This window comes from Labrus bergylta, chromosome 17 (assembly GCF_963930695.1).
Source record: "Labrus bergylta chromosome 17, fLabBer1.1, whole genome shotgun sequence".
NCBI lineage: Eukaryota > Metazoa > Chordata > Actinopteri > Labriformes > Labridae > Labrus > Labrus bergylta.
Window position 1 is genome coordinate 21872857 of NC_089211.1, and position 19457 is coordinate 21892313.

General features: G+C 39.9%; 1 long non-coding RNA gene across 1 annotated transcript; it reads right to left on the reverse strand.

Annotated features, from left to right (window-relative positions):
- Positions 1-2045: 2045 nt before the first annotated feature.
- On the reverse strand, positions 2046-4566 carry LOC136183191 (uncharacterized). The gene is made up of 2 exons (XR_010669026.1): positions 4435-4566; positions 2046-4013 (listed from the first exon to the last, which is right to left on the reverse strand). It is a non-coding gene; the product is annotated as an uncharacterized lncRNA (long non-coding RNA).
- Between the last annotated feature and the right edge of the window lie 14891 nt (positions 4567-19457).

Genomic DNA, 19457 nt, shown 5'->3' on the forward strand with positions numbered 1-19457 from the left:
AGGGGTCGCCAAAATCAACAAACCTGAAAGTCCCTCACAGGAGCTTCAATGCGTTTTTATTTCTATTTTAAGCCATCGGCTTTTACAAGTGTTGATGGTGTACTTGGCATGGAGTTGTGAGCTTTGTGACTCCTCCGCTGTCACTTTCAGGCCCTGAACGAGGACTTTTAGAACGGTCACTCTAATTAGCTCTGTGGTGGATAATAACAAACCCTCCCTCCAGCTTGTCACGCTCATCCACTCAGAGCCACGCGTTCGGGGAAACGTCACAAGTGAGCAGCGTTTCTAACAGAGCGCTGAATTCCCAGCGACTCATTCCTCTTTGACGGCTTTGTCTCTGCCGGCTGTTTTTGACTCCTAAGAACAAAAGAGGAAACAAAAGAACGATGATACCCTCGACTAGTCAGGAGGAAGACAAATGAAATATACAGTTTGTTGATTCACAGGAGGTCTTTTTTCTGACTCTCACAAACACTCACAGGACGCCACACAAAGCCCCCTCTCAGTCAAGTGCCCGAGGCTCTGTATAGAACAGAGCTGTATGGGGATGAGTAGCGTGTGAATCACACTTGGTTCCCAGACGCACGTTCGCTCCAGACTTCACCTCCTCCCCCTCCTCCTCCCCCCGTTTGCCTCTGATGACCTCCTGGAGGTCAACACGTCTTTATATCACGTCAGGCACTGAAGGCGTGAGCAGCGTTCAAGGAAAGACTTGTTGTTAGCAGCTTTATGGCTTCTCATGTGTGGGATTAATTCAGTGAGGTCTTTAAGTGCTGGACGTGTTTATGTGTGTGAATGCTTATGTTTTTATGTTTGGATGGGCGTGTATTCACGGGCACACTGTTGTTCTCTATATGCTCTTTTCTGATTTTGCAGTTCTTAGTGTTCTTGTATCACAGTTAGGAGTTAGCTGGGTTTGATGTTGGGTTTGCAATATGTTGGATTTTGATCATGAACTATTTGTTTTTGTGTTTGACCCCCTCAAAAAAGGAAGGGGCAAGCCATCAATAAACAGAATTTATTGTTGTCATCTTAATCTCCATCTTTTTGAGCTAAGGTTGCACTTTTAAAGTCAGAGTAAAATGATGGTTTATTGTAGTCAATTGTTGTACACACCTCTTCTCTTGCTGAGGAGTAATTTTGACTTTTTATGAAACAAAACATGACTATGACAAATAATGTCTTGACATGACTATAGAAGAACAATGCTGGAGTTATTTTCAGCAGACCTTTTATTGCAAAAGCAGATATTGAAGGCTGAATAAAAACACTTTACTTTTCCCTTCCTGATCCTTCCTGGTTTGTTGTAACTCACCTTAAGGTTGTCCCTTTTTTCTATACTTGAATACTTTTTTCGACAACATACAGTCCCCCTTTAATTATTTATTTCTGTCAGGTTTGATTTGACAGGTCGATACATGGACCGCCTATTTGAAGGACTATAGCCTCCACACTATCCGCTACCATCCGCTGGCCCATCAGCGCCCCACAATCCCAATAATTTGGATCATCAATGGAATCAAAACGGACTGAGACTGAAGCTGCTGTGAGCAAAACATAGAGGGAGATCTATCTGAATTTAACAAATGCACACGTGTGTTTGTGTAATTTAGACAGTTTGCAGGAATTTGTGTATAATTTTTTGGTAATTGAAAACAAGAATTGACCCCATACTTGGCGTGTAGGACTTCTATTTCTGTTGCCACGGTATCAAATCAGGTATCTATATAACACGATTTTTACTAGTATCGTGTCTACTTTTATATTACTGGTATTGCGACAGCCCTGAATCCCCTTACTTTGTCAGAAAAAGGGCTCATGATTTTAGATTTTATGAAGGTGTTATAACACACCTGTTGTACACCTGTTTCATACACACACTGTGAGCGGAGAGGGGAAGGAGGAAGGGAGGGGTCATATTGTGTGCAAATTTTAATCCTGGTGATTCTCACGATGGTAAATGTACTTTCTTCTAAACTCTTTTATTTACCTGGTTGTGTTTGTTTAATAGCAGGATATTAAAGATGTACTGAAAGGACTCAACAAGTGACTCATCCGTCCATTTATTAAACATTCAAAGCTTTAGTTTCATTGTGCTTAATGTGAGTTGTAGCAACATGTTTATTATTTCGTTTGTGAGTAGAGATTTAGCATGCCAATGATTTTTACAAGATCTAGTTTTAAAGGCTCCCTGGCACCGCAGTCTGATTTGCGGCAAAAGCCTTAGCCACATTTAGCACGAGCCTAATTTCACCCGATACTCTTGCATACATTAGAATAGATTTGCTGAAAGAATAATTGAAACTTGTCAGATCTTTTGTGCACCTTGTTGTTAAGCATAGCGAGTAGGCAGAACAGAAAAAAAAACAAGTTGGAGGATAAAGAAAAAGACGGATGAAAATGCAGGGCACAGCTAGTGGGAGTATAGCAGCAGATTGCTTTGTAATTATAAGAGCAGATGTGGAAAAGAGACACGTCTTATGAAGTCAGAGCCTGGGTGTGATTCTCCTCCACGTCTTAATCTCTGCTTGTTAAATCTGTGGCTGAGAGCGCACAGACTGAGAAGTGGAAGAGAGGAGAGGAGAGGGAGGGTGTGTGAGCTGTGAAGTGGGACAGAGAATCAGTAAACAAGTCTGTGATTATTTTGGGGCGAGTAAAAAATAGCCACGTCACGTTTGCAGAAATAACTTTTTTTTTTTGTCCGTCTGGGGAGCAGAGATGAAAAAGACAGATTTGGACGGCTTTACTTCTCATTTTATTTCGAGGTTGCAGCTCAGTGCTGTCTAATATCACATCTTAAAATCTGTATCGGATGTTCTGCAGTTCAGAGTTTTCGTCGTCTCTTGTCGCTGACCTTTATTGACTTACAAAGTACATCAGTGTGAAAGTGGACGGCTGTGAATAACATGAGGAAATCTCTACTTATAGTGCTTTCACACATGTTCAAAACTTTAAATTTCCCCAAATTTCCAGGTTTAGCTTCATGTGTGATTACAAGCGGACAAATTCCACCTCATCTTTACCCGCAGTCTGAAATCAGGGTGAGCTGATGTGTGAGTGCAGGAGGACATTTTCAGGAAAATTCACCCCCAAGGGAGCAGACAAGTGTGATGACATTTATATCCCAAAATAGTGCACTACTGGTGCAATCTTCCTGTTGGGCTGTTTCATCCTCTTTTCTGCTTTCCAGCATGTTGTTAGGCTCTACAGTCTCTTAGTCAGCAGGCCTTCCTCTTTTGAGTTTGGCTGGCTGGTAGTGGGCGGGGCTTATCATTCAACACAGGGGCCGAGGTGTTTAAAGTGTGTAAAGGCGTCAGGAGAAACTTGACGTTGAGCCGTTGCCAATCACCTCGTGTGACTCGACATCGAAGCGACAGTTAAGACGGACATCCACTACCTCCTGTTTTTGTTCCTTTTTTCGTTTGACCAACCTGTGACAACAACAAAACTTGAGAAAGAGACCGTATGCATGGGCTGGCCACTTGGTTGAGAGGTGATGGTCAAGCCCCCCCGCCCCCACCCCCCTCCTTCTGTGAGACAGAAAATGAAACCCAGGCAGATTTCAGGGTCAAGCTGTCCTGAAACTTTCCAGGAGTGCATGTGTGAAAACAGCTTCAGTCGCAGATTGATCACAAAATCCTGCCAAGTTTCACCGCTCCACTACAACCCCTAAAAGGATTCTCCACGTGTGAAATAGTCGTTTTTTTTTCCTTAAACACTCAAATAACAACTGCAAACTGTACATAACTGCGGGCTCAGGAGATCCCTTGTGAACTCGGCTTCTGAGATCAGTCCGAGGAATGTGCAACATCTCATATCTTGACAGCCTCTCGAAAAGCAACTCAATCACTAAACCTTGAAATTCCTCACGGCTTAGCCAAAGTCAGGTCGAGTTGCGGGGAACCTGTCAGTCCACTGATTCCTCTTTCGTTTGCGTTTGTGTGTTGAACCAGAACTGGAGACAAAGACGCTGGGGTTTCAGTCATGACATGCATGTGGCTCCTCACTGGCGTCTGTGTTTACAAGGAACAAGGATGTCAGTGTTGAAACCAGGAAACCACGTGCAGTCAAATACAAATATGTATGCATAACATGTGACTCATTTGATATATTAATGAATCAATAAAAGGAATGATTGGAGTTGGAATTGAAGGATTTTTTTTAGATAAAGAAATATGCATAAAACAATAGCAGGACGTTTTCAGTGAAACCTGCTGGGAGGAAATTGTCTGTATCATCTCGGTGCTAAAATTAGCTGTAGGTAAAATCACACTGCGTCTTAGCGTAAAGCCTGTGGAGTGAAAACACAGCCCCTGCAGCATTAATACACACTAAAATTGAAAGGAAATCAATATGTGAAGGTTATTACAGTGCAGCAGCGTTGTGCAATAAAAGATTTTTTCTGACCAGGCACCGATGAAAACAAATACATACCGAGTGTGACCCAGAATAGACTGTTAATAAAGCGTCACATGAAAGGAACCTGCAGACTTTTCTTGTTTCCTGTTATGATTGGTAAACCTGTTTTTTTTATGTTTGTTACTTTCACACTGATAAAAGTGTCTTCATGGCTTCTCTCTCTCTCATCTGCATTCAAACCAGCCGCCTTCACTTCCTGCATCCTGCTCATGAGCAGCTGTGGCAGTAATATGAGCCTTCCTGTAATGAGCCTCGCTATGAATATAATTATCATGATTATTATAATCAGCATCATCAACAACATCTGATAAGCACTGCTCTAAAGATATGTCTTGAATTAAATATTAACTTTACAATGCTTTGTACTTTAAGATTAATTCAGACCTTTTTTTAACTTCAAAGTGTCAGAGATATGAAAAACATGGGTTTTTACATAAACAAAAACATTAGTTGTTTATAAGAACTTACTGAATAATCTTGAATAGTTGGAGGGAAACATAAACAAAAGGCAAGAAGAAGCCTCTAAAAACACAATTTAATCACATTAAATCACACATCGCATTGACCCTCGCAAATAAAATATTCCTCTTCAGTTAAAAGGACATCATAAGCGACGGGATAGTGTGGCGTGTGTGTGTGTGTGTGTGTGTGTGGGTGTGTGTGCATTAATCACGATTACTTTTTAATGGCATGAAACAGGGCTGTAGACACAGGTCTCTGAGGAGACCGAAGAATGATGCATTAACCTCTGCTGCACCCAAACACCTGCCCCGCCAATCTAGAGAGAGAGAGAGAGAGAGAGAGAGAGAGAGAGAGAGAGAGAGAGAGAGAGAGAGAGAGAGAGAGAGAGAGAGAGAGAGAGGATAGGAGAAGAATAACAAGAAGGGCTACAATCTTTTTAATTCAGTGTGGTATAGCATACCAATCACATTTGTAATCACATATCCTGTTGTTCTCCTTTGAGAAAAAAAAGAGATGAAACCCGATTGGAGCTAATTCTAGCAAATGCATTTAATTGATCCATTAGTACGCTATTTAAATGGACACCTTATTTCCTTACAGCCAGTCAAATCTCCTTATTCAAATCCATTTTGGATAAAGCAAAGTTATGTCAGGGTGTAGCCTTCTACACAACCCAAAAAACTACAGACGTTGTCCAAACACTGGACTCTTTCCAGATAGAAGTCTCCTTCTTTCCTCTTTTTATGAAATACATGTCTAGCTCTGTACTTAAGCTTGTTGAAAAAGCAGCATAACAGACGTTTATTTATAAATAGGTGCTGCTAACATAAGTGTGCGGGTCAGCAAGTTAGCTTACAAGGCTACAGAGAAATACTGCTTCAATTCGTTTAGATCCAAAGTGCTCGTTTCCAACATAACACGTTTACTTGACAGTTAATTTACCTTTAGTCCTATCACACACACACACACACACACACACACACACACACACACACACACACACACACGGAGAACTGCAGAAAAAAATGTCCGGAAATTTTTTGAAGTGAGCTGCATGTGTGAATGCAGTCAGCCACATTCTCACCCTGACTTCATCTGGACGTTTTCCTTCCAGTCCCCTTGGTAAATGTGGAAGTGGGGACGAACAAATGTGAGAACATGGGAGGAAATATTCAGAAAAATTCATCCCAGAGTGGGAGAGGTTGATGACATGCATATCCAACAATCAGTACGCAACTGGTGCGATGTTTTTGTAATGAAACGGCTTCATTATGCTGTCTGCTCGCCTGTATATTCTTCTCCTCCGTTTTGATACTGCACACATGTTTAAACACACTTAGCACTGATAGAAAGGAAAACGTTGTCATCATAGCGTCATTCTCCACTCGCTGCTTCATCTGCCGTTTCTGCGTCGTTCTTTTAAAGTCATGACCTGCCTCCTGACCCTCCCAAATGACAGGGACAGTGTCCAGCTGTGAGGTGCATGTGTGAACAACGAAGCCCTAATTTTTTAGGGGCAGCCTGCCTGAAGTATTCTAGAAATTTCAGGAGCTCATATGTGAAAACGGCTTTTGTCACTTGTTCCCTGCCGTCGCTTGTCCTGCCAGACACAATCAATCAAACAACCCACTGACACCAAAGTATGTGTTTCTGATATTTCCTCCAAACCCTTTTCTCCATTGTAATGAAAATTTGTATCATGTACAAACCCACCGACACAATTTGACTACAAAATGTGTTCCTGATGAGCTTTCAAACAGCAAACAATACAATTTGATAAGCCAAAGAACAGGGCCTCCATTCCAGATTACCACTTTATATGTCAATTAAAAAAAACACGAGAAAGTAGATCCTGCCATATGCAAGATAGGCTGTTTAAACATGGATATAATAAAGAAACTCAAACTAATGAGAATGAATTGGCATGTCTGTCTTAAACCTGAGAGACAGACTATTCAGCATCAATAAATCAAAAGATAAAATAACATGAAACCCTGCACTAACAAAGAGAGGGACATTGATGTGGAAACCCCATGCAGACCTTATGTTTGCCACTATCATCTATAATGTAAGAGGGGCACATCTGGCACTCAGCTCAATTATACTGCCGGTGGTTGACCACACACACGCTCGGATAATCCTGCACACTTGGACACAAGTTTCTTTTTATCCTGTCCGGATAAGAGGCGTTCCTGTCACCTCTGCCATGTGGTCGTGTTCAGCAACAGGGAAGATAAATTCTGCAAAGGAAACATCCTCTCGTAGGAAAAGAAAAGGGAAAGAAGACTTGTAACAAACACTTAATCTAAGGTAATAAAAATAGACTCTCCTGATGATAAACCCTTCAGACTTGTGTCCATTTTAATAATTCACATGAGCATTACTCTTGTCCATTGGGAGTCAAAGCGATGACAGGGGGGAAAACGCTCGCTTACAGCCCCTCTACCCGGGAGATCGCATTACCCGCGATAGTGCATTAGGATGATGAGAGCACCTGCTCACTCTCCTGGTTATTATCAGAAAGAGAGAGAGAAAGCAGGTCAGCGTTTATGGATCTAAATTAAAAAGTGGCGATTAATAATTATGTGAGTTTAGGGAGAAAGAGATTGGGAGTGAGATCAAATTTTAATTGGAGAATGGAGCATTAGGAAAATTACAGCTTTATATGGTGAAAATAATGACAACAACCACATCTACCACGTGTGTGATGATATTAATGAGTACAAAAAACATGGCCAGAAGATAGGTCGCCTCCAAAGTGTTGTGTTATATAAGATCATATTTTCTGCTGAAAGGATTTGATGTTTGGGGACATATTTGCTTTCTTAAGATCCTTTGTCCCATACGCTATGAGAAAAATCTGAAGCATTTATAGCTTTTATAACAGAAGAAGAGCAAAGTGGGCCCCAAATATGGGGATAAAAGTATTAATTCCCTGCAGATTTTTTCCTGAAATATATTTCAATTGTCAGACATGGCATACATGTACTAACTGACTAATACATTAAAAAAGAAGAGCTCAAGACCACAGCTGGTTAAAGACTTTTAATTTTAATACTACATCGACTGATTTTGTTAATCCCAAAAATTTCCATACGAAGCTGTCCCAAATCTAATGTCAGGAAGGTGTGGGAAATTGAGTTTCCAGAAGTATAATGTTTCCTTAAAGATGATGAAGCTACAGCTAACAACCAGTTTGCATGACTCAGGAAAATGATCGGAAGCAGGTGTGAAAAGCTAGCTTGAATGTTGCTGTTTTAGCCCAGCATTATTCCCCCTAAAACTTCAACTTATTGTTACATTTTTATTTTCACATTACAGCGAACAAACAATCAGAGAGAGCTACTGAAGTGCGTGTATGCAGGTTTTACTTATTTGGACCGAGTCAGGTTAGCTTTTCCCTCCTGTCGATATTCTTTATGCTAGGCTAAGCTAATTAACTTTCGTCTTTAGATTTATGTCCGCCATGAGAGTGATACTGATCTTTTTAGCTAACTCTCAAAAAGAAGGCATTCATTTTTTTTTCTCCAAAAAATGCAAACTACTCTATAATTGCAAAACCCTTATGGAGCCAATAGGTTCCTACTTTCTGTTTTTCTTGTCTCTTCAATTGGCGCTGCAAGCAGATGGAGTCACTTTATTCACAATGCTGGTTTTCTGGGTCCGTACACACGCACTGGTCCATGCCAAACTAGGATTTAATGAGTTACAATAACCATCCAACCAAGCTTAATGGGTGCTTTAAAGTGTGTAGCCTACAGTCCCAAAGACCCACAAACCATCCTCTGAAGCATGCAAGTCATCAAGCCGCGTTCGCACACATACAAACAATGCAATGTAACGCACATGTAAAATGTAGAAAGTAACACACTGCTCTCTGGCAGCTGTCATGTCAAATCTATCAAAGTAAAAACTCACATAACGAGGGGAAAAAGAAATAACGACCATGAAACATCCCATCAAACCGCAGAGGAAGTGCTGTCCTCGCTCTCACATGATCCTTGATTCATAAAAGAACATGCCATTCTCCATCAATAACCACAACGAGAAACCCCAGAGCGCTCCGGCGTCACATTTCAAACAACCTCCAGATTAACAGCGCGGAGGAGGAAAGCCACAACAATAGCAGGAATATTAAAAGCAGAGTTTGCTGCAGACTGCTGCGCTCAGCAGATTGGACGAGTTATTATCACTGAGAGTGGGAGACGGATCGCCCGAACATGAAATGAGAAACCAGCTTTAAAGGGACTTCTAATCTAAAATGCAGCTGCTTCATCTTAAATTCCAAATCAACAAGAGTCTTCTATTTATACAGGGTTTGATGTAGCCTACAGAGTAGTGACATACTGTGTAAGTATTCAAAATAACTTGAAATTTTGTTTGAATTTGGCGAGGTTGAACTGAACTATTTCTCACAAAACATCACAATAAATTCTCTAAAACCACAAAAAAAAAGTAGTCTCTCCCCATTTTGTGAACGCATCCTTCACAGGTGATTTCTGACTGCCATGGAGGATTCTTGATGGCTGCAATGGTTTGTTGTCTACTTTTGGTTATTGGAGATCACTGCTGCGTCTAAAAGCAAAATTTTCAACAGTGAGTGTGCTGGAGGGAGTTAAGCATTTAGTTCAGTAGCACTAGCAAACGTTACCTTTTATTTAGAGTTCCATTTATAGCTTTGAAAACAAATAAGGGCAGCTTAGCTAGCGTTGCATAAGTTCTCTTATATTCTCTAATATTTAAGTAACGTTTTGCTAATTGTCACAAACATCTTTTGATTGTGTGGAGCCTGGGGTTGTCGATCGAGTATGATTGATAGCACCAAAATGCTCATGAGAAATGGTCAAATGGCTAAAAGAGACATTTATTAGACCAGCTTTTCATTTTTGTATTCTGCTATGAACACCTTCTATCAGATTTTTCTGATGAAACCTTCAACTTTGTGCACACATTTTTTTTTGTTTGGAGATCGTTTTTTGAGAGACTTCAAAAAGCAAAGAGGGCTGAGAGAAAAAATAAAGTTGAAATCCTTTGAGCCGTTTTTAAAGGATTTTTTAATTACCTAGATTTCCCATGTTTTGGGGAATTCCCAAAAGGCTTCCCGAGAAATTTTGAAACTCTACAAAGTCCCCCATTTTATCTTCTTCCAGCTAGTAAATAGAAAACTATCCAGAAAAGGAACTGCATTTGCAGTGCAAACAGAAAGAAGAGGGAGAGTTTGTCGTCTTATCCTTCTTCTCTGATGTCTTGTGTGAGAAACGAAAAGGCCACAAGGAAAACTTTAGGATGGTGGTGGGTGGTCTGGAAGAAACCCCATCTTTCCTTCTCAGTCTTGCGTTTTCTCTTATATTCAGTCTCTTGACCTCAGCCAAGTAGGGCACCAGAAGAGGAAGAAAAGAAGGGCTTTGCTGTCTTAATAAGCACCTGTCTAGGGGGAGACCAGAAATTCCTGTCTGGTTTCAGTGTGTGTTTGTGTGTGTGAGTGTTTTTTGTGTGCCTGGTAAGCCCCATCACAACAGAGATCAGTGATCCCTTGTCATTTGTTGACAGAACAGCCACAGGTGCAGGTCTTTCCTGCTCCATTTCTCTTTTTGGAGTGTGCCCAGTTTGGATTTTCAGCATTCGTCTATTCAGAAGCAAATGTCTGGCTACAGTTAAGTCTTTGTTTCCCTTTCCAACGTCTTCAAACTTTCTCTCTCCGCTCCTCTCCTTGGACTCAGTTGGGGGAGTTATTCAAAAATTAGACATGGGAACAAATGACAGTTTAAGTTAGAGGCAGTGTAATTTGGCTTTACTTCAGGGAGGCAAGAAGCCGTTTTGTTTGCTGTTTGAGAACAAGTGTACGCCTAGGGGATGCCAAAAACATGATAAACTCATAATTTGGATAATTAAGATAAATGCCATAAATTGGCAGGCATGGCAAAACTTGTTTGATTGTGTCTGTGCAACACAAAGAGTGTCTTTAGATTGAATTGAAAAGATAGAAGCATGGGAATGCTAACAGCCCCCAAAACTGTTACAAAAACCTTTTTGTTTTCGAACCCACAACAATTTCTCACTGAAGCTGCCAAAAGATTTTCCACCAATTATTCTCTGTGATTTAATTCCATAGGCCTTTTAGGTCAGCGGTAGAGGTGCAAAAATTCCAGGCAAATTAAAGTAGTTGCTAGCATACTTCATCAGCTTTAGTCAGCTGCTAAAGCTAATGTTAGCTACATTAGGTGACGTCTACAACTATTAGCCTACCTAATGAGTCCTTGAGGTAGCCTTGAATTAAACAAAATGGTTGTTTAGGAACAGAAATATAGCAAAGTGTTAATTTGATTTGACAAAAAAATCCTTCAATTGGATATGGTTACTGAAAACATGCTTGGCCTGTAGATTGCTAGCTTGATGAAAGGGATTTTTAAAAAACTTTAATCAGTGTGTCTTTATTGATCAAGCTGATAGAGAAAGCACAGATTGAAAAATCAATCCTTGTCTGTGAACTATTAAACATATGCAGGATTGATTGTTTAGCACCAACTCCACAGTGCTAACTTTTTTTGCTACGCTTATTAGGCTAGGCTTTAATTATTGCAGCACTATCAACACTGGAAAGTTTACTATTACATTTTAACAGCTGCAGGATTTCAACTTTCCATCAAATTTGTAAGCTAAAGGAATTCAGTTGCGAGCAGATATTATCAGCTTTAGCTAGCTAGTGAAGCTAGCTTTATGACGCGGCTTTGAAACAGGTGTGCAGCCTTTACAAAATGAGTAAGGAGGGGAGGGGTTAGGATTGATTTAAACAGATGTAACATTACAGGAATTATTAAATTATAACTTTGATTGGACAAACTTTAAACTGTTTAGAATTAGCATGTTATCAAGCTAGCTTAGAGGGATTTTTGAAAACGCTATATATTTATGAAATGATGCAAGTTTAAAACCAGCAAAATAATAATCTGGAGAGGAATAAACCTTCAAGTTTCAAGAAATTCGACAAACGCTTGGAAAAATAATTAGACTGGTCATACTAGACCTAGCTTGTTAGCATATAGTTTGCTCAACATCTTCCAATAGTAGCCTACCACATGCTTGTAGACATTTAGATTAATTTTTACCAGCTGTACTCCTTTAATGTTGACTTTATGTTTATAGCCTACATTAGGCCATGCCTGTGCCTTGGTAAGGTATGAGCCTAATAGCAACACTTTATCAGTCTGCATACTTTGGTTTTGAGTTATATCAATGGCTCAGACTTTTATTTATGGAGGTAGATTTGCTCTAATGCGGCAGACATAATCAATAAAACGTGCACAATGTATCAGACATGCCTGATAAATCTTACAAATACATTTCTAATAGCTATTTAATGAATGCAATATTGATATTTACACACTATTTCATCCTTTCTGTTTAGTGATTCAGACCCTACAAGCTGCAGCCGAACCTGTTTTGTTGACGCGCCATTCTTCAAATTAATTCAATTAATCACGTTTAAATGCATAAAAAATGAGAGTGTATGTTCATGAGTAAACGATCATAAAACTCATTGACGAAAAGAGAGTGTGCAGGAAAGAAATGAAAGAGTTCAGAGGAAAAGAATAGAGATCCTGAGTGATGAGACAGACAAGATCTTCTTGTTGTGCAAAACCAAGCAGTGACGACGTCCCCTGCAAATGGAGGGGTTTAATCAAACACGCACACAAACACAATGTTTTGACAAGACGGAGAAAAAAAGTCCCCCTGATTTGGCCTGAGAGCTTAACTGAACATTGTTCTGTGTTTCACTTCACATCATCTGAAATAAGACGGAGCGAGCGGAGCAATAAACCGCATCGCTTTGGGACAATCCTGATTGCTTTTCTAACACGGTGGAAGTGCTGAATCAGAAAATGGGACTCTGTGCAATTACACTGGCCTCCAGCAATAATAGAGGATCCAAAGACAAAGACACTGGCTCTGCTGTTTGGGAGAGGGAGACAGAAACTCTCCTCTTAATTGTTTTAACAACTCATGCTTGAGAAAACATATTGACAATACCATTATTTGTTTCTTAGAAAGGCTGAACTTTGTTTGGCAGCCGCCCGTGACCCCTTTACACAGCAGGTCTGACCTAAGCTTATTACCCAGACTCTCAAACTTTTTCCCCCCTTTATGGCTGGTGACTTATGTGACGATTTGCCCTTTTGAGGCTGGTCGCAATCGATTATTTGGCTAAACAGTTTGTGGTGTCTATTTTGCTGCTCTGGATTGAGTCAGCGTCTCCCTGATCTGGAATTCGTCTGATCGGGCTGCTTTGAAATATTACCTGCACCAGCCAATGTGAGCGAGCAGACCAGGAAGTGTCACCAACTGGGTGTTACATACTTTTATAACTCACCTCCATCATGTGCTTCAAAGTATATAAACCACACCTATATTTGTGTGTGCCAGGACAGCCAGCTGACAACGCCAATCATCCTTCATATTTGTTTTCTGGAGTCTCGTTTGTTCATGCAAGTTTCTGTGAGATCTTGTGCCTGTAGAATTATTATTTTTATTTTTTTATTTTTCTCTTTATTGACAAATTTAGAACATACAACAACTATTGTTGTAGGATAAACATACAACAGCAAAATACAAATTACACAGGAACAGTCAAACATAAGGGTAACACTTTATAGTAAGAGTACATTAATTAACATTAGTTAAGGCATTATTAAGCCTTAACTAATGGTTACTAACAGTTAACTAATGTGTCTAGTAATCATTTATTAAGGGTGTTCATGTTAACTACGGTATTAGGTAATACATTATTTAATCCTTATTAAGGATGCTATTAACATTAGTTAATGTAGTAATAAGCCTTAATTAACAGTAAATTCATACAATAATGAACATTAAGAAACCCTTAACAGATGTCTCTTGTTAACATTAATTAAGGGTTTACATGTTAATTAAGCCTATTAACTAATATTACTAAATGGTTGATAAAGATGTTCATTTAGATGCATGTCTTAAGGTTCACAGCTAAGTCATGTCATTAAGACAAAAGTGTTTGTTTTTATTAATGTTTATTTAAGGTTAATGACTGTTCACTTACTTGTCCATCCTCCAAGTGGTGACTTATTTTTGGTAAAGGTTGAGATCAGTATACATCAGGCAAATGAAAACATACAACCTCGTGTCTGTAGAACTGCCGCACTGTGAAATTGAAATAGCTATTTTCGGGATCCGGCCAACATGTCCAGTAGTGTGCATTCAGGCGATTATAATGTTACAAATCGGTTGATGTGGTCTCCCTTGCTTTTAAAATTGATAACGATTTGGAACGACAACACTCATTTCTAAAGAGGAATTTTAGTTTTGCAAAGTTTGATTTATACGTTCCAAAAAGCTCAGCCCGGCTTATAACAGATTGACTGATTGACCTCTGGTGACGTTTGTGTTTGGTCTGCCGTTGACCATAAGCCGAATGCCTGAAAGTCTTATCCTCATTCTTCATTCTTCAGGGCTTTAATTCAGTGGGCTATAAGTTACGCTTCTCTCTGCCTTCAAACTAACATTTGTATACATAATCAGAACTTACCGCACAGCCTTATATAGTACGCAATGCATGCAGCTGAGTGGGTTTTTATAGCTTGGTGTGATGGGCAGAGCCACACAGAGGTTCAGCATTAGAGGTTCTCTAGAAGCTGCTTGGACTATATAGCATTTGGCTGTATCACAAAGTAATCAACCTGATTGATACTCAGCTCATGGTGTTTTTATAATGAAATGTTCAGAGAGATTCAGTGTGGCGGTGCAAACACACACACACATGCACACACACGCACACGCACACACTCACTCGGTATTTGCCTCTGTGTGGAAACTATCTCCAGCATTGGAAAGTATAATGAGCACTTCATCCTGAACAATTTCTTCCAACGGTGAGGTGATTAAATCTACATTCCTCACTGACACTGTCACCATCAGGAGAAGAAACAGAAAACGAACCCACGACTCCTTGAGGGGTTAAAACCCTCTTTCCTGTGGAAATGGGAGGAACTGATGATGGCACTAAAATCCTCTCAAGGGCACACATGCAGCATCTCCCTTTAAACGTCACATAAATCACAGAGGGCACATGGACACACGACCCCTCCTGTGTTTTCTTGAACTTTTTAACGTTGATTCATGTTTCATATCAGAATGTGCAACGATGTTTGTTTCTCTGGTATGTTCTGTGTCAACATATAAATGTTTGATAAGTTAACACACCGTGGGAATCAATGTGTTTGATCAATCTGAGTGTGAGAGTGGAAAAAATCTATCAAGTCATCGGCTTCAAATGAATTACAGATGAGTGTTTTAATGGGTCTCACGTGGTGTTTTCACACATGCACAAAACTAGCAAAAATTTCAGGCTGCATGCCCTCTCTTCCGAATTTCTCTTGCCAGGCCACGGCCCCCTAGTGATTATTCTGTGTGACGTTAGTTAAGCTGAAGTGAGAACGCGGGACATGTTCTGGAAAATACACATCGAGCAAGTGGGAGGGGACGATGATGTTTATTTCCTGCAATCTGTGTAAACGGGTGCAATTTCGGTGCATGTAATGGAACTTCATCATTTATTTATGTAGCATGTTCATGTGAATATGTCGAAAAAAACTTAGCATTGATATGCGCGGGCAACAATCGGCATCATATCGTCGAACTCTTTCGCTCTGTCCACAACTTCCAGGTCGTTCTTTTTACATCTTGTCCTGAGAGATATCCGCCAGGGAGCCTCCTGCTGTGAGGGACATGACATATGTGGACAAGCAACAAGAGCTATACAGTGTTATGCTTGAATAACACAGCATGCATATTTAATCATTTTGTTCCTGTAGTGTGTGGAGAGCAGTGATATAACCAAAAGAGCACACCGCAGATTCAACTAACAGATTCCGTCATGATCAACCTGGTTTAAAATGAATGTTTACTTGCAACAAAGAAGAAAAAAAACGATCACATTGTTGAATCATTTTAGAAAAAAGCTGTGTTTTTTTTTGTGAAGTCAAAGTGGGGTCAGAGGCCAAAAAAGGTCGGGAACTAACTGTCTTAAACTTCAGAGAGAATATTCTCCAAAAGCCTATTTCTAAGGCTGCCTTCATGGTTAGTCTACTAACTTATTATTAAGTGACTCAGTGAGTGCATACTTAGGCGTTTTCATAGGAAATGATTAACTTCTTGAAAAGACAGAAAGCTTTTGGAACCTCCTTGCAGGTCTGGACAGTTCAGTCTTTCGATTACAAACCTCTAGAAGTGTTCATCAAATAGAAATGTTTGCCCTTGAAGATTGTGTGAAAGAAGCGAGTGACTGACTACAAACTGTATCCTGTGTGTTTGAGTGAGTGTGTTTGTGTGTAAAAAAAGAAATAAAGAAGAAGAACTCTCCCTGCTTTTGAATTATTCAACATCATACATGTGCATATTGGTGCATGATATCAGATGTGGGGGGTGTAAAGATATCAACATGACTGTCTTCATTTGTATTCATGTTGGCATCAAACATGCAAGCACACATGTATGTGTCTCATGAGCTGGGAGGATGATTTTTTTGTAACTTATATTGTATATTTATGTTTTCCTCCACATTTACATAACCAAAAAAACTGAACACTTTGCATATTTCTTTTCGACAAACAGACATTTTTCAACAATCATATCTCCTCTTCACACTTGTCTTCTGCGGTTCTCTTTACAATACGTTGAATTATCACCAGGTTAGAGACTGTATCATTCACCTATTGTCTGCCTGGATGAGTCAGGACATGCCCACTCCTCTGTCCTGTCTCCCTTTTCTTTTCTCTTTTCCTTTTCTTTTTCCTTTCCTTTGTCTCATTTTATAATGAATCTTTTCTGCTTCAACAAGGATTTTTTATTTTTTTTTGCTGTGCGAGGGGGTCAGTCTTTGTGTCCCCCCCCTCTTCTCCCTTTACTCCCCCCACGCCCGCCACTCAACTTCCTCTGTTTTCTCCCCGCGCTCAAGAAACGATTCTGTCTCTACAGCAATGTGTAAGAATTTAAAGTTTCAGGTCTTGAAGGTTGTCAAAATCATCCATTGAATAAACATGAAATAATCACCCCTCGGGGGGCGTTCCAGGCACATCTTTTTATGCTTCAGTTCTTGAAATAATTGGTCTTAGAGACTTAACTGTAAATCAGTGTGAAGATATTGAAAGGAGGTGCAGACTGTGTGAATCACACTGGTCCAGAATGGTTTCTGGCTACATAGTAATGTATGCATGGTTAATCTTTTCCCATACATTCAACCAGTGTGTGTCGGTTTGGGGCTGCCCTACAAAAGCCTTTTGTGTGCTTCCAGTAACCCCAAGCTTTGCTGCTCATCTTACTTAATTGGCTATGCTCTGTTTGTGGTATTGAGGAGCGAGAGAGAGTGTGTGTCAGTGTGCGTGTGTGTGTGTGTGTGTGTGTGTGTGTGTCAAAGAAAGAGAAAGAGTTTGGTGAGGGAGATGACCACTGGATTAGTCATTAAACTTGTCACAGATTCAGAATGCCGGTTTGGGCTGCAGAAGTATGTGGAGCGCTTTGAAAGTTCATTTGGTTGTCGAGAGCAGAGGATAATAAAAGACACTCTGAAGACCGTTTTTTTCGGGTTACTAGTCATGCTTTCTGTCTTTGTTTTCAACCACCACTAATTTCTCAGATTCCAAAGATAAATTGTTGCAGATTTACCACAAAAATGTGATTTCGACTGACTTTTAAAAAGTGCGCGCTTTACTTTAGAAAGCTTTCTTTTCATTATGAGTTGCCAACCGTAGTCAATTATTGTCAACTATTATTGCCAATTATCATATGGCAACTATTGCGATACAGACATGATGTGCTTCTGCTGCCATGCTGATCAAGAGTCAAGATGTTTATAGTCACTCTGAATGAGGGTAAAGTGTGTGAAAAATCTTTTGCTGTGTGGCTCCTTCAGAAAGGATAAATATTAAATATATAGAAGGCAAATAAAATGTTATAAAACATAATAACAGAATAAGAGACGTAATTAAAAATAGTAAATGAGTGATAAAGATTTTGAGAAAGCACGTAAAGCAGAAAATAATCAGAAATATACAATAATAATGAAGATAATATTGGCGTGAGGGTTTGTTAAAGAAAAGTCTCCAGCTCAGTTTGAAATGTTTTCAGTTAGTAAATCTCTGAAAAACAAAAAAAAAAGCTTATTGTCTAAGAAAAATATCACGTGTTGATGATGATCCATAAAGAAGATTCGCAGTGATGTCTAATTATTTAGAAGTACAACAAGAAACACTTCAGTTCGACAGTATAAACCATAACTCAGTCGGATGCTTCTTGAAATATTTGATCAGTTTATCTTTCTCTTTTCAGTTTCTAAGACTTTGGAAAGACGTTAAAAATATCAAAAGAGAGCCTTCCTTTTTTTTAAAAGTGTTCCTTCCTCCGCTAACGTGTGCTGCAGGTTCTGAACTAACCCAGATTGAATATGGAAGCGGACAAAACTGCAAACTTCCTTTTAAAGAGTAAGCTTATGTGCTTGGTTTGAAGAGGAAACTCTTCCTCATGAACTGTAACCCCTTAAAGCTTCCTTTTGTTGTCACTTAAGGTGGAGAAAGACAGGAAGTGCTGCCTACTTACCAGCAACATTAGCTTTTTAGCTATCAGGACATGCTAACCAACGCAGCAGACAAACACATCATTGGACACATTCCTTACACTTTATGGGTTTGATTTTGGTACAATAAAAGTCCAACCTTCTCAAACTTTAGATTTAGAATCATGCCGAGCTTCATGAACTTCAAGACCCTGAAAAATTCAAAACTTAAACGGGCCTGCTAGCTAAACACTCGCGCAGGATACTGACTTCCCCCTTTCTGGTGCTTAATTAACATATGCTGACCTTTCATCTCCTTCCTTAGAGGAAGGATCGCTACTAGCAGGAAATCCTGACCTGCGTTTGGTGCACATCCTTTGGGAGACGAACCAGCAGACATGGTTTGCTACAGAAACACTGTTAAGAGAATGTAGTTGTGCAAAAGTACCGGAAAGTGCAGCCCGTCAGACCAGTGCAAGTCGTACAAAGACATTTAAAAGCTCTGATAAGGCCGCTTTATTTTCCTGGTAGATCCTAAACCGCAATTATCCAAAATAGTTTCCTTCCAGCTTTTTTTTTGTTTTGTTGAGTAAACATTTTGCAGGAAATGTGATTAATTTTGGTCATGATGGTGAATCAGCTCAGTGTGTTCTTTGTTTCTGCAGATAGTGAAACAATGCTCTGTTTCATGGTAAAGCACACAAAAGAATACAGTGTAAGCATTTCTTTGGTCATAAATCATGTTTCATAATCACGAACAGGGTGGTCACGCAGTGTGTGCACGTCTGCATCCAGGCAGGAGGTTTTCAGCATGCGGTCCTCTTCACTGTTGTTCATTGTCTGTCGCCAGTCGTGCTTATCAGTCCGACTTCCTGCTTTTTGAGCAGCCGGGGGAACTGAAACCAGATCACTCTGAGATCAGCTTCCTGTGTATGACGAACCAGCAGGTGACAGTAACTTCAGATCACGCCCCCCCACAGGAACCTTTTAGTCTCATTTT